Consider the following 15,727-nt stretch of genomic DNA (forward strand, 5'->3'; position numbering starts at 1 on the left):
TCCTAAGGTCACCAACATTAAAGACCAAAGGTAGATAAATCCATGAAGCTGGGGAAGAAACGGCACAAAAAGGCTGAAAATTCCAAAAACCAGAACACCTCTTCTCCTCCAAAGGACCACAACTCCTTGCCAGCAATGGAACAAAACTGGACGGAGAATGAGTTTGACAAATTGACAGAAGCAGGCTTCAGAAGGTGTGTAATAACAAACTGCTCTGAGCTACAGGAGCATATTCTAACCCAATGCAAGGAAGCTAAGAACCTTGAAAAAAGGCTAGAGGAATTGCTAACTAGAATAACCAGTTTAAAGAGGAACATAAATGACCAAAGGAGCTGAAAAACACAGCACAAGAACTTCATGAAGCATACACAAGTATCAATAGATGAATCAATCAAGTGGAAGAAAGGATATAAGAGATTGAAAATCAACTTAATGAAATAAAGTATGAAGACAAGATTAGAAAAAAAATGAAAAGGAATGAACAAAGCCTCCAAGAAATATGGGATTATGTGCAAAGACCAAACCTACATTTGATTGGTGTACCTGAAAGTTACAGGGAGAATGGAACAAAGGTGAAAAACATTCTTCAGGATATTATCCAGAAGAACTTCCCAACCTAGAAAGACAGGCCAACATTCAAATTCAGGAAATACAGAGAAGATCACTAAGATACTCCTCAAGAAGAGCAACCACAAGACACATAATCATCTGATTCACCAAGGTTGAAATAAATAAAAAAATGTTAAGGGCAGCCAGAGAGAAAGGTCAGGTTACCCACAAAGGGAAGCCCATCAGACTAATAGCATATCTCTCTGCAGAAACCCTACACGCCAGAAAAGAGTGGGGACCAATATTCAGCATTCTTACAGAAAAGAATTTTTAACACAGAATTTCATATCCAGCCAAACTAAGCTTCATAAGAGAAGGAGAAATAAAATCCTTCATGGACAAGCAAATGCTGAGAGATTTTGTCACCACCAGGCCTGCCTTACAAGAGCTCCTGAAGGAAGCACTAAAAATGGAAAGGAACAACTGGTACCAACCACTGGTACCATTAACATACCAAATTGTAAAGACTATCAGCACTGCATGAAGAAACTGCATCAACTAATGGGCAAAATGACCAGCTAGCATCATGATAACAGGATCAAATTTGCACATAACAATTTTAACCTTAAATGTAAATAGGCTAAATGCCCCAATTAAAAGACACAGACTGACAAATTTGATAAAGAGTCAAAACCCATCTGTGTGCTGTATTCAGGAGGCTCATCTCACAGGCAAAGACACACATTGGCTCTAAATAGAGGGATGGAGGAATATTTGCCAAGCAAACGGAAAGCAATAAAAAGCAGGGGTTGCAATCCTAGCTTCTGATAAAACAGACTTTAAACCAACAAAGATCAAAGAAGACAAAGAAGGACATTAAAGAATGATAAAGGGATCACTGCAACAAGAAGAAATAACTATCCTAAATATATATACACCCAATACAGGAGCACCCAGATTCATAAAGCAAGTTCTTAGAGACCTACAAAGAGACTTAGACTCCCACACAACAACACCCCACTATCAATATTAGACAGATCAATGAGACAGAAAATTAACAAAGATAATCAGAACTTGAACTCAGCTCTGAACCAAGCAGAACTAATAGACATCTACAGAACTCTTCACCCAAAATCATCAGAATATACATTCTTATCAGCACCACATTGCACTTATTCTAAAATTGACCACATAATGGAAGTAAAACACTCCTCAGTAAATGCAAAAGAACAGAAATCATGACAAACAGTCTCTCAGACCACAGTGCAATCAAATTAAAACTCCGGATTAAGAAACTCACTTAAAACCACACAACTACATGGAAACAGAACAACCTGCTCCTGAACAACTACTGGGTAAATGACAAAATTAAGGTAAAATGAATAAGTTATTTGAAACCAATGAGAACAAAAAGACACAATGTACCAGAATCTCTAGGACATGGCTAAAGCAGTGTTTAGAGGAAAATTTATAGCACTAAATGCCCACAGGAGAAAGCAGGAAAGATCAAAATTGACACCCTAACATCACAATGAAAAGAACTCAAAAACTGGAAGAATTCACTTTGAAAACTGGCAATTGACAAGGTCAGTTGGTCCTCTCTCACCATTCCTATTCAATATAGTATTGGAAGCTCTAGCCAGAGCTATCAGGCAAGAAAAAGAAATAAAGGGTATACAAGTAGGAAAAGAGGAAGTCAAACTGTCTCCATTTGCAGACAACATGATTGTATATTTAGAAGACCCCATCATCTCAGCCCAAAATCTCCTTAAGCTGATATGCAACTTCAGCAAAGTCTCCAGATACAAAATCAATGTGCAGAAATCACAAGCATTCCTGTACACCAATAACAGACAAACAGAGAGCCAAATCATGAGGAAACTCAATGAAATAAGAGAGGACACAAACAAATGAAAAAACACTCCATGCTCATGGATAGGAAGAATCAATATTGTGAAAATGGCCACACTGCCCAAAGTAATTTATAGATTCATTTATGCTATCCCCATTAAGACACCATTGACTTTATTCACAGAATTAGGAAAAAAAACTACTTTAAATTTCATATAGAAATTTATATTTATATATAGAACAAAAGAGCCTATATAGCCAAGACAATCCTAAGCAAAACAAACAAAGCTGGAGGCATCACACTACCTGACTTCAAACTATACTACAAGGCTACAGTAACCAAAACAGCATGGTACTGGAACCAAAACAGATATATAGACTAATGGAACAGGACAGAGGCCTCAGAAAAGGCTCCACACATCTACATCCATCTGATCTTTGACAAACCTGACAAAAACAGCAATGGAGAAAGGATTCTCTATTTAATAAACAGTGTTAGGAAAACTGGCTGGCCATATGCAGAAAACTGAAACTGGACCCCTTCCTTATACCTAATATAAAAATTAACTCAAGATGGATTAAAGACTTAAATGTAAGACCTAAAACTATTAAAAAAAAAAAAAAACCAGAAGAAAACATTGCAATACTATTCAGGACATAGGCATGAGCAAAGACTTCATGACTAAAACACAAAAACCAATGGCAACAAAAGCCAAAATTGACAAATGGGATCTAATTAAACTAAAGATCTTCTGCATAGCAAAAGAAACTATCATCAGAGTGAACAGGCAACCTACAGAATGGAAGAAAATTTTTGCAATCTATCCATCTGACAAAGGGCTTATATCCAGAATCTACATGGAACTTAAGTTCACAAGAAAAAAACAACCCCATCAAAAAGTGGGTGAAGGGTATGAACAGACACTTCTTCCAAAGAAGACATTTATTCAGCTAACAAACATATGAAAAAAAGCTCATCATCATGGTCATTAGAGAAACGTAAATCAAAACCACAATGAGAAACCATCTCACACCAGTTAGAATGATAATCATTAAAAAATCAGGAAACAACAGATAATGGAGAGGATGTGGAGAAAAAAAGAACACTTTACACTGTCAGTGAGAGTGTAGATTAGTTCAACCATTGTGGGAAGACTGTGTGATGATTTCTCAAGGATCTAGAAATAAAAATACCATTTGACTCAGCAATCCCATTACTGGTATATGCCCAAAGGATTATAAATCATTCTACTATAAGGACACATGCACACATATGTTTATTGCAGCACTGTTCACAATAGCAAAGACCTGGAACCAATCCAAATGCCCATCAATGATAGATTGGATAAAGAAAATGTGGCACATATACACCATGGAATACTATGCAGCCATAAAAAGGATGAGTTCATGTCCTTTGCAGGGACATGGATGAAACTGGAAACCAGCATTCTCAGCAGACTGACATAGGAACAGAAAACCAAACACCACATATTCTCACTCAGAAGTGGGAGCAGAACAATGAGAACACATGGACACAGGGAGAAGAACATCACATACCAGTCTGTCAGGGGGTGGGGGGACTACAAGAGGGATAGCACTGGGAGAAATACCTAATATAGATGACAGGTTGATGAGCACAACAAACCACCATGGCACATGTAGACCTATATAACAAACCTGCTCGTCCTGTGCATGTATCCCAGATCTTAAAGTATAATAAAATAAAAAATAAATTTTTTTTAAAAAAGAGATTCGGCTCATGGTTCTGCAGGCTATACAAGAAGCATGGCACCAGCATCTGCACCTGGTGAGGCCCTCAGACTGCTTCCACTCACCACAGAAGGTGAAGGGGAGAGTGTGTGGAGTTCACATGGTAAGAGAGGAAGCAAAAAGGTGGGGAGGTGCCAGGCTTCTCTTAACAACCAGCTCTCCTAGTAACTAATAGAACAAGAACTCATTATAGTGAGGAGGGAGCCCTCCAGACTCTTCTCCAACTGTTCTCAAGCACATCCCTCCTGTAGACTGGGGTAACATCTCACCAGCACCACCACTATCACCAGTCCCACTAATCCCCACTCTCAACTCCCAATCCCAGGAATTCCCTGCCTCCTCCTCCTTGAGTTTGCTATATCCTCCATGAAGCCGCTTCACTCCTGCTGATCTCCTTCCTTTCTCGCCCCTGGAGTCTATATTCAATAGATCTCAATTACTTCTGAGGCATCCTCCATTTCCTCTAAGCTCCCTGGAAGCCCACAACAACAGTCCGTGATGTACTCCCTAGCACAATGCAGGTGCTCAAAGGAAACAACCACCCAAGGCCCGAGCAGCCTGTGTTCCTCCCCCAGGGACCAGACTGCAGCACTCAAGCCAGAACCCCACCCACCTTCGCCTCAGGCCTCACCACAATGCTAAGCACCAGAACCACCTATACAGGAGGAAGGGGTGGACATGCTGCCCACGTCCATGTCTCCCAGGCTCTTAGTTTATTGGCTATTCCCACCATGAGACTCCCATCAGGCAGAAGGCTACAGGAGAGAAGTCCCCACCTTCCTTCCAGGGAATGGACATGGACTGATGCTCTTTGACCCTCTGTCTATCTCTCTCTCAGGAATATTTTTGAAGTTGGATGGAGCTCCCTGGGATTTAGTCAAATAATGAACAGAGCTTACACATAACCAGAGACCCAAGACTGCTGCTCAGGACTCAACACTGCATGCTTCCGTGGTCTCCAGCCACTTGGAAGCAACACCCTTAGAGTGAGCCCTCCGTGAGCCAGCAAGGCTAGGGAGGTGCAGGGAGTGGCTGAGATAAGGCATCTCTCCTTCGTCCTAGAAGGTAGAAACTGAGAAGAGACTTGTTTCTTTCATCTATTCCTTTCCGTGACAAATAAGCACCAAGTATGTTTCCATGCAATGTACCCCCTGTGTACATTGCGCCGTGGGAATTACAAAACTGAAAAAGATAGGGGCTGGCCTGGGCTGCGAGAAGGAGAGTAGCTTAAGGCGAGGGTGGGGGAAGATGTCTTCTGCAGGTAAAGAGGCTCTCAGAGCTTCAGGCTGTTTCCATAGTGCCCTCTGCTGGCCCGGATTTGCTATGGCTGTTAGGACAGAGCTCCTGATCCTGGAGATTAGAGGAAGAGCATGGGAGGCGGCTACCCCCAAGCACCTTTTTTTTTTTGAGAAGGACTCTCACTCTGTCACCCAGGCTGGAGTGCAGTGGCACAATCTCGGCTCACTGTAACCAGGGTTCAAGCGATTCTCCTGCCTCAGCCTCCCGAGTAGCTGGGATTACAGGTGTGTGCCACCACGCCCAGCTAATTTTTGTATTTTTAGTAAAGACATGATTTCACTCTGTTGGCCAGGCTGGTCTCGAACTCCTGACCTCGTGATCCACCCGCCTCAGCCTCCCAACCTGCTGGGATTACAAGTGTGAACCCCTGTGTCCACCCCTCCACTCCCACACACTTTTATCCTCACTCACACAGCTGTAGCCTCCCCATGCTGAGAATGGATCTTGGGACTGGCAAGAAGCAGAAAACCTGCAGAGCTGGAAAAACTGTTAACCCAGTGTTTTTCCAAAGCAAAGTGTATTGGGGTTTCGGGGGAAAGGGTGGGAAGGAGGAGGGTGAAGACCCAAGGTGTGTACTCTGGAAAACTGAACTGCCCACCCACACGGGGCTCCAGCCCCTGAGTCTCAGGCAGTCCTGTGTCAGCCCAAGGGTGCTGGGAGACCTGCAAGGGCTCAGTCCACACACTGGGACTGTCAGAATGGGCAGGAGACTTAGAGAGATCTAGGGAAGCCCACCTGTTTTGCACAGAAGGAGACAGGGGCCCAGGGAGGGGTAGTGGCTTTCCAGGAATACCCAGTGAGCTAGTGTCAGAGCTGTGAGAATAATCCTGGTTCTCTCAGCCACTCAGTGAAGTTCCCTGGAGATGGCATTCACAGACAAAGGTGAACCAGACACGTGGTAGGATGCTTTCTGTGGATGGGCTGTCAGCTGTGGCCAGAGATGCACAGCTTCTAAGCATTGTATACAGCAAAACTGAAAACCATTCTAAAATCAAGGAGAGAAGGTACTGCCAGGTGCCTCTGCTCAACGTATAAGGAACCCCAGGCTGGCTGTGTTATCCCTACAGCCACCAACCCAGACCTAGAATATGTCCGGAGTTGTGACAGAAACCATCCTGCCATGGGGCCCTTCATCACTCCTCTCACTCAGATGCTTTCTTCAGATGAGGCTGGCCATTCCCATGTCCCTGATCCTCTTTGAAAACTGATAAATGGGTCCTGGAAACTCAAAGATGCTAAGAGTTTTGTGCTGGAACAGACGGGGGAGACAGCTGGGCCAGGAAGCCAGAATCATCCCGTGACTCATTCTGGAGAATGTCACTGCTGTGCCACCACAGTCTGGCCCCTGAAATCCTCCCCAGCTCTGTGTGTGGAAAAATACCATTAGATTAACACATTTAACCCAGCAGAAGTGGTCTTGAATGTTTAGCATGACTTTATTTAAGGAAAATAAAGATGGAATTTTAAAAAACCAAAACCAGATTCACACAGCCTGGCCAACCGAATTCTAACCCTACCAGGGAGGGCTCCCTGCAGGGCTCACAGGCAGCCACATCTCCCATGCCAGCTCTGTTTTCTTCATGGCAGTCAGCCAGAAAGCTGAGGAGTGCATGCAAACCTGGAGAGAGGAGTTTGGGTGTACAGAGGAAAGGCAGAGAGCATCCCAGAAACCGAGACTCCATACGTCAGAACCAGCAAGGGCCTGAGGTCAACATCAACCACAGCCCAGGGGATTACCTCACCCTTCAGGTGGGACTCTCCCCCTCTGCCCAGGCCCTCCTCATGTCTACAAACCAATTGCATCATTCTTATTATAGAATAATTTGTAACAAAAATAACTGACTGTAGACCTCCTGGTGAGACAGTCTTCACATTGTTCCCAGGCCCTTTTCATACATACAAACCAAAATGCATCATTCCTATTACAGAATAATTTACTTTTAAAAATAACTGGCTGTAGATCTCCTGCCCTCCAAAAATAATGGCATAATCTATCCAGATGTATGTGGCTCTGTGCATAAGAAAATATTTCAGTGAGTTTCAGGTAACATCTAAAGAAACGACCTTTGGGTGATGCTAAAAGAAAGCCAGAAAGAGGCAAATGTGAACATTTAAAATATTTTTCTTTCCGGTGTTTGCAAGGATGTCTTTTAGAACTGGGCTCCCCGAGTCAGATACCCAGAAGGCAAAGGAAAACAGCAAAACAGCAAAACAGCAGTTGGTCAGTTTCTTATTTCACTGTTATAGAAGTGGCAGTTCCTCATGTGATTACCATATCTGCAAGGGTTATTATATCATCTGCAGGCCTCAATACTGTAAGTCAGAGATAAGTTTCACCTCACTAGGGAGTCAGTAACTCACAGAAAAAAGGGTCAAGGCTTTATTTGTTTGGAAGACTAATGCTCCACGGAGTTTGCTGTGGTTCACCACAGGATGCAAAGCTTTTCTCTGAGGCATGTGGGGATGTGATGTACACAATTAGTCAAAACAGGGGCATACCCAGTGTCCATTTTGCATTCTCAGCAGAGAAAGATGAAGTTCCCCTGGACGGTAGGAGACAAAGACAAACTACTTAAACGTATCAGTGACTAATGCAGTATTTGGCACGCGATAGGCAATCAATAAACATGTATTGAGTGCGCAAATGAAGAATCAAGTTAAGTAAATGGGTATGGAGTGCTAGGAAAGAAAATGACCAGGAGAGACGTAAGGTCTAAGGAGAGATTGGTGTGAGGCTCCCTATGGCAGTGAATGTCAACTGCTCGAGTTCCCCAGGGCCAATTAAATTTAGGACATAGATGATTCAAATGCATCGTTAAAATGTTTTTGTGCTGGAATTTTCAGCAAAGACAAAAACCTTATGTTGGCGGTGCCCAAAGTAATTCAGAGAAAGGAGCTGTGCTCATATTTGGAGAGATTCAGGGAACAGAACAGCTGAAGGAATCAAGACACAAATGATACTGACAATTATTAGAGAAAAATCATAGGGCACAGTGATTTTAAGAGCTGAAGCTTCTGAGAATCTACACAGATGCTGACAAGGGAGTTGCATGTCTCCCAGTGGGAGGGAGGGTTAAGTCTATTCAACAATGTATTAAATATGAGTATTAGAAGGCCTGGCACAGTGCCTCATGCCTAGAATCCCAACCGTTTGAGAGACCAAGGAGAAAGGAATATTGGAGCCCAGGAGTTCAAGACCAGCCTGGGCAATATAGTGAGACCACATCTCCACACACTAAAAAAAATTTTTTTAATTAGCTTGGCATGGTGAGCAGGCCTGCAGTCCCAGCAACTCAGAGGCTAGTCAGAGAATTGGCCTTAGCTTCTGAGCTAATTAATTATTTTGAGCCCAAGAGTTTCAGGTTACAGTGAGCTATGACCACACACTCCTGGGTAACAGAGCAAGACTCCACCTCTAAAAATAAATAAATAAAAATATTAGATAAGGCAGATAGATCTAGAAGCTTTCTCCACTGTCCCCACATTGAGAAAGCTGGACTACAAATGAATAAAACAGAGAAAACATGATATAGCAAGAATTATACAGAGTAAATGGCAGAACCAAAGAGAAGGAATTCGTCTCTCACAGTCTCCTTTATACCCTCAATCTAGACTAGTTGCTTCCCTTCTCTCTGCCAGTCTGACAGAGATGGATGGAATGACTTCTCTCTCAGTCCTCCCCCTTGAAGAGTCTCTAAGTATCTGAAGAGTTTGTATGTTTCCACCTACCCCGCAGCTTCTTTCCTGGTCATTAGCTCAGAACAGGAAGCAGGGGAGAGGTCAGAATTCTACCCGGAAGAGAGCCAGAGGGCCAAAGGCAGCCGGGGCTTATGGGCAGTTAGGGGCATTTGAGGAAAGCAACCTCCTGGAGTTCCTAGAACCTCAGCAAAGAACAAAGCCAGTTGCCTCCTGCAAACCTCACTGGCAACCCTTTTCCTCAGCTCCATTCCCACAGTGCCCCGGGCTCACACATGAATTAACAACATAAAAGTCCTATTTGTCTAAGTAATCTCCATGAAGCAATTGGCTCTCCATGCAGCGGGGCCTGACCCCCCTCCCTTCACCTCTAGGGATTAGGAGAGTGCATCACAAAGTTGGAGAGTACCAGACCCCGCTCAGGCCCTGTAAGTACTTTAGAATTGACTCCAGTTGTCCAGAGGCAGGAATGGCAGGTGACCAAGATGACTTTCTTTTCCTCCTGTTTAAAGGTTTCCAAAGTCAATTCCACTCAGTTCATATGCCTAATTCTACATCCAAGGATAGCACTGTTATCCTTATGCTAACCAGCCCCCAGCATTGAAGGCTCTCACTTCCATCTCTCTCCACAGTCTTCTTGGTCTGGAAGTCTCCCCAGATTAATCCCCAGTAGCTTCCTAAGGTCTGATGACTCCTCAATTCTCCATACCCTTGGGATAAAGAAATTTAGAATGTCTTTAGTGTACCAAAGACCTTGCTAAGGCCAAGTTCAAAGTTGAAAATAGAGAGTCGCCCATTACGGACACAAGAAGGAAGCCAGACAGGAGAATCCTGGGCAGAAAAGCACCATCAGTCTTAACGCCGCCGTTCTGGCCCTGGGAACTAACAACCTGGACGTCCACTCAAGAGATCTAATCTGAAAGTTGGTAATTTCAAAGACGACAGGAGGATAAATTTACAATGATGGCAAGAAACCAGCGTAAAAAGGCTGAGAATACTCAAAATCAGAACACCTCTCCCTCTAAAGATGATCACAGTTCCACATCAACAATGGAACAAGGCTTGATGGAGAACGAGTGCATCCTGATGACAGAATCACTCTTCAAGGAATGGATAATAAGAAACTTCGGTGAGTTAAAAGAACACGTTGTAGCCCAACATAAAGAAACTAGGAACTTTGAAAAAAGGTTTGACGAAATCCTAATGAGAATAGACAACTTAGAGAGGAATATAAGTGAATTAATGGAACTGAAGAATACAATACAGGAACTCCGAGAAGTATGCACAGGTTTAAACACTCGAATTGTTCAAGCAGAAGAAAGGATAACAGAGGTCAAAGTCCAACTTAATGAAATAAAACAAGAAGACAAGATAAGAGATAAAAGGATAAAAAGGAATGAGCAAAGTCTCCAAGAAATGTGGGACTATGTGAAAAGACCAAATTTACATTTGATAGGTGTACCTGAATGCAAGGGAGAGAATGAATCCAAGCTGGAAAATACCCTCCAGGATGTTATTCAGGAAAATTTTCCTGAACAAGCAAAGCAGGTCAATATTCAACCCCAGGTAATACAGAGAACACCACAAAGATATTCCTCAAGAAGAGCAACCCCAAGGCACATAATCGTTAGATTCACCAGGGTTGAAACGAAGGAGAAAATACTAAGGGCAGCCAGAGAGAAAGGTCAGGTTACCCACAAAGGCAAGCCTATCAGACTTACAGCAGATCTCTCAGCAGAAACTCTACAAGCCAGAAGAGAGTGGGGGCCAATATTCAACATCCTCAAAGAACAGAACCTTCAGCCCAGAATTTCATATCCAGCCAAACTAAGCTTCACTACTGAAGGAAAAATAAAATCTTTTATGAACAAGAAAGTACTCAGAGATTTTATTACCACCAGGCCTGCTTTACAAGAGCTTCCGAAAGAGGCATTACACACAGAAAGAAACAACCAGTATTAGCCTTTCTAAAAATATACCAAAAAGTAAAGAGCACCAACATAAAGAAGAATTTTCATCAACGAATGGGTCAAACAGCCAGTTAACATCAAATGGCAGTAACCCTAAACTTAAATCGACTAAATCCCCCAATCAAAAGACACAGCCAAAACCCAACGGCATGTTACATCCAGACCTGTTTCACATGCAAGGATACACAAAGACTCAAAACAAAGGAATGGAGAAAGATTTACCAACCAAATGGAGAGCAAAAATAAATATATAAATAAATAAAAAGCAGGAGTTGAAATTCTCGTAGCAGATAATAGATTTTAAAGCAACAAAGATATAGTGGTAAAAGGATCAATGCAACAACAAGAGCTAACGATCCTAACACCCAGATACATAGAGACTTAGATTCAATGAGACAGAAAATTAATAAGGATATCAAGGACTCAAATTCAGATCCGGAACAAGTAAACTTAATAAATATTTATAGAGCTCTCCACTTCAAATACACAAAATATACATTCTTGTCAATACCACATCACACCTACTCATAGGTTTAAAAGAAACATTGATTGGCCATTATTAATACCCATTTTTTTTTTCAGAATAAAGCAATATCTCCATTCACCCTCGCTCTCTCCCTTCCTCTTTCTTTCTCTCCTTTACTCATTTTTTTTTCTTTCCTTCTCTCAAAAAAAGAAATCAACTTGTAAACCTCTGGATCCAGATCGGCAATGTCTCTCTCATTGCTTAAATTCCTTCCTTCCCTTCCCTTCCCTTCCCTCCCTCCCTCCCCCCTTCTTCCCTTCCTTCCTTCATCCCTTCCTTCCTCCCTCCCTTCCTCCTTCCCTCCCTTCCTGCCTTCCTCCCTTCCTCCTTCCCTCCCCCCCCAAAAAAAAAGTTGAAAATAAGAAGAGGAGAACTGATTTTTCACAAATAAACCAGAACTTCTATATCTAAATGAGAACCACATTCTTCAAACTAGTCACTTTGGGAAGCCATACTCACCCCAAATGGGCTTTCATTACTCCAAAATTATCTCCCCTTTTGAACTGATTTTCAGAACATGTTTAGGAGCCAGACAAGGAAGGGAACCTTATGATGAAACAACCAAGTCAAGTTTTTAACTCAAACATCTCTCCACCTTATTCCTCAATCTCAGTCCTTAATGACCATTTCCAAATATTAATTTTATTTTTAGAGGTGTCTGATGTGTCACCTGGAGATTATTCAAAGCCAGAGACATTGATTCTGGGATGTTTTCCTGGCAATCGCCTATAAAATTCAGGCAGTTTACCTTTCGGTCATAACTAATGCACTTGACAAAGATGACCGGTTAGTGTCTACCAGCTGAGAGAAACAACGCATTACTGTAGTGCCAATGGGTGCGTAACAGAAGGAGCAGTGGAGTCAGTTAGGATCAGTGTGAGATGGCCGGGTAAAGGCCCTCATGTCCATGTCCCAGATGCAGGAATCAACCTCCCATCCTCGTAAAGGCAGGATCACCTCCTCCCTCTGTATCCCACATTCCCTACCCTACTGTCTACAATAGCACTCCATCCCCAGATAGAGAAGAATGAAGAATAAGGAAAGAAGGTGCAGAACAGAAGAAGGGGCAGATTAGCACCCCAGCAAGCACCAGGGTCTTCAACCAGGTGTCCACGGACAAGTGCTCCCTCAAGGAACCCAGAGAACTGGGGTGTTTTCCTTTAACCACATCGGGGGAAAGGAGTTGCAGTCTTCTGGGCATCCCCGCCCCATTCCCATCCCAGGCCTCCCTCTCCATAATGAGTAACAGGCTAAGCTTGGTAATGAATATTACACACTTGTTTTAAATTCATGAAAAACATCTTTTTTAAGTGTTAGGGGGGGAAAGGTATTTACCTTACAGGCCTCTGCTCCCTCCCCACAACTCCTGGAAGTCCCTGCTCCTTTCATTCCTGAGGCCCAGCTAGGGAAGGGAGGCAAGGAGGAATGCAGAGAGGTTGCTCCTTGGCAGTGCTGACTCCAGAACCCTGAGGGCTAATCTCCTCCTGGAAAAGACTTGTGCAAATAGCAAGAACTGTTCCTGTGGCTGTGTAATGATCTGTCCAAGATGACCTTCTGACTGAGAAGGGAGCATCACCCTCTGCCTACACAGATCTCCCACTCAAATGTGTGCATGCACACACACGCACACACGTGCACACACACGCACACACACAACGTGTGTGTTCTCCATACTCAGCCCTCCAAATCGCCGACCCTATTACTCACTTGGTTTCAGATCTTCAGGAATGGAGCACTTCCTCTCCCTCACTCTCCTGACCATGATGCCTCTGAGTGCTTCCTCTGAGTTTCCCCTCTTCTCCTCTCAACATCCCTGAACTACTTCAGACCTTCATTTTTCCCTTCGAGGTTCTCCTTTACAGGCCATATTAATATCAAATTGTTTAGCATAACTTTATTACCAAGCCTAGATTATGAACTCCATGAGGGTGGATACCAACTCATACTTATCCCTCAGATGCCAGTACCCAGTTCCTGCAAAAGGAATGAAGCCCCTGCCAACCTTTCTCTGAATTCTCCTTGCCCTGCACGGTTACTGCCCACCTTTGATATTAGACTTAACTCACCTCCTGACTCCCAGTTCTTAACCACATTACTCCCACACTAGACCTCTGAACCTACCTGACCTTTTCTTCTGAGGACGCTGCTGGAAGGCATCAGTTAAACAGAAACTGATTCTGTCCAGAGCCAAGTATTCCCCATATCTTAACCTGTCTTCTGGGCCCTTCCTGGGGAATCACACATGAACTGCATGAAAATTTAAGGCCCAGTGCTGACCCTTTTCACCATGGAACACCAAAGAGACTCTCCACACCTTTGAAAGCATGCAAGCTCTCTTTCGTGACCCAAGGATGCTTCTATGGCCAGAATTGTCAGGTTTCTACAGTCATAAGCCCACATTACAAGACAGAGAAAGAAGGCTGTCAAGCTAGGGTTGAATAAACCCCACAGATATTCCAGCAAGGAGTACATTAAATTGAGAGGCTGCAGTGAGCAAATTGCTTGAGCCCAGAAGTTTGAGGATGCAGTGAGTCATGATGACATTTCTGTACTCCAGCCTGGGTGACAGAGCAAGAGCCTATCTCTTTAAAGTAAAAGAAAAAAGAGAGTGTATTTAAAAGCAGTTCAGTTTGCCTCTAGGAGCCGGAGCAGGTATCACCTGAGAAAAGGCAGGAGGAAAGTTTCTGGGTTGCTGGTCAAGCCTGATATCTTGATTGGAGTCTGGGTTACATCAGTAGAAGCATTTGTCAAGACCAAAAAATACAGTTAATATGTATATTTCATTGTATATAAGTTTACCTCAAAGAAAGAACTATAAACAAATATTAAATATTTTAAAGCAGCTTGGTATATCTGTTTCCAACAGATTAATGTTATTAGTTTAATCTAAGCTTTATCCACCAGTTCTCATCTCTTGCCCAAATTCTGAAGGTTTCTAGCCCTGCTCACTTGTAGGTTTCTAGCTGCACTTCACCAAGTTACTGCATGCTAACTGTGTGTCTGGCATCTTCACTGGGGCTGGGGTACACAAACAAATTAAACATGGTCCTTCACTGCACAGCTCAAGCCTAGTGTAGAAAACCAAGCACTGAACAGACAATCCCAGTACCACCTGAGTGATGCACAGATAAAGAGAAGAACAAGGGGATGGTGGAAGTGCCTAGCCCAGAACTCTGCTCTCACTATGGTGGGGAGGGGAAGGAGTACAAGAAGAATGCCAAGAAAATCTTCCAGGAGCTGGGCACAGTCGCTTACACCTGTAACCTCAGCACTTTGGGAGGCGAGTTGGGTGGACCACAAGGTCAAAAGCTCGAGACTATGCTGGCCAGTATGGTAAAGCCTCGTCTCTACTAAAATTACAAAAATTAGCTGGGCATGGTGGCACATGCCTGCAGTCCCAACTACTCAGGAGGCTGAGATAGGAGAATCGCTCAGACCCGGGAGGCAGAGGTTGCAGTGAGCAGAGATGGTGCCATTGCACTCCAGCTTGCACTCCAGCCTGGTGACAGAGTGAGATTCCATCTCAAAAAAAAAAAAAAAATTAAATCTTCCAGGAGGAAGGTATTTCTGATCTGAATCTTGAAGAATGAGTAGGAAGAAGCTCTGTCATCTAATCGTAGAGGGCATTAAAGACAATATACAGAAGAAAATACGTGAAAAGGCAGAGGCAGGAAAAACCTAAATCTATGTAAGAAACTGAAAGAAATTTAATGTGACTGAGGCAGTCTCAATGAGGGTGTGAGAAGGGTTGAAACTGAAGGGGCAGACAGACGCCAGCTCATGAAAGACGGTGTGTGCTCTGCACATAGTTTGTCTACTAGAAATCACTTAGACAGCTGGGAGATGGAACTTGAGACTGTCAGAGGGAAAATCAGTTGTGAAGCTGTTTCTTCAGTGGACATAAAAAATGGCAAGGCCCCCAGGCAGAGGCTTCTGAGCTAGAGCCATGGGGTTGATGAAGAGACAGCACTTGATAAACCCCAGTGTCCTTGTACATAGGGGGCCAGGAGAAGAAAAAATGTGAAATTACCCTCAGATTTCTGTTTAGATAACTGGGTGAATGTCA

General features: G+C 43.3%; 1 protein-coding gene across 2 annotated transcripts in view; it reads right to left on the reverse strand.

Moving 5' to 3' along the window:
- Positions 1-15,727, reverse strand: part of MUCL1 (mucin like 1) — a 265,658-nt gene that overhangs the window by 188,208 nt on the left and 61,723 nt on the right. The window lies entirely within an intron of this gene.

This window comes from Callithrix jacchus, chromosome 9, assembly GCF_049354715.1.
Source record: "Callithrix jacchus isolate 240 chromosome 9, calJac240_pri, whole genome shotgun sequence".
NCBI classification, from domain to species: domain Eukaryota; kingdom Metazoa; phylum Chordata; class Mammalia; order Primates; family Cebidae; genus Callithrix; species Callithrix jacchus.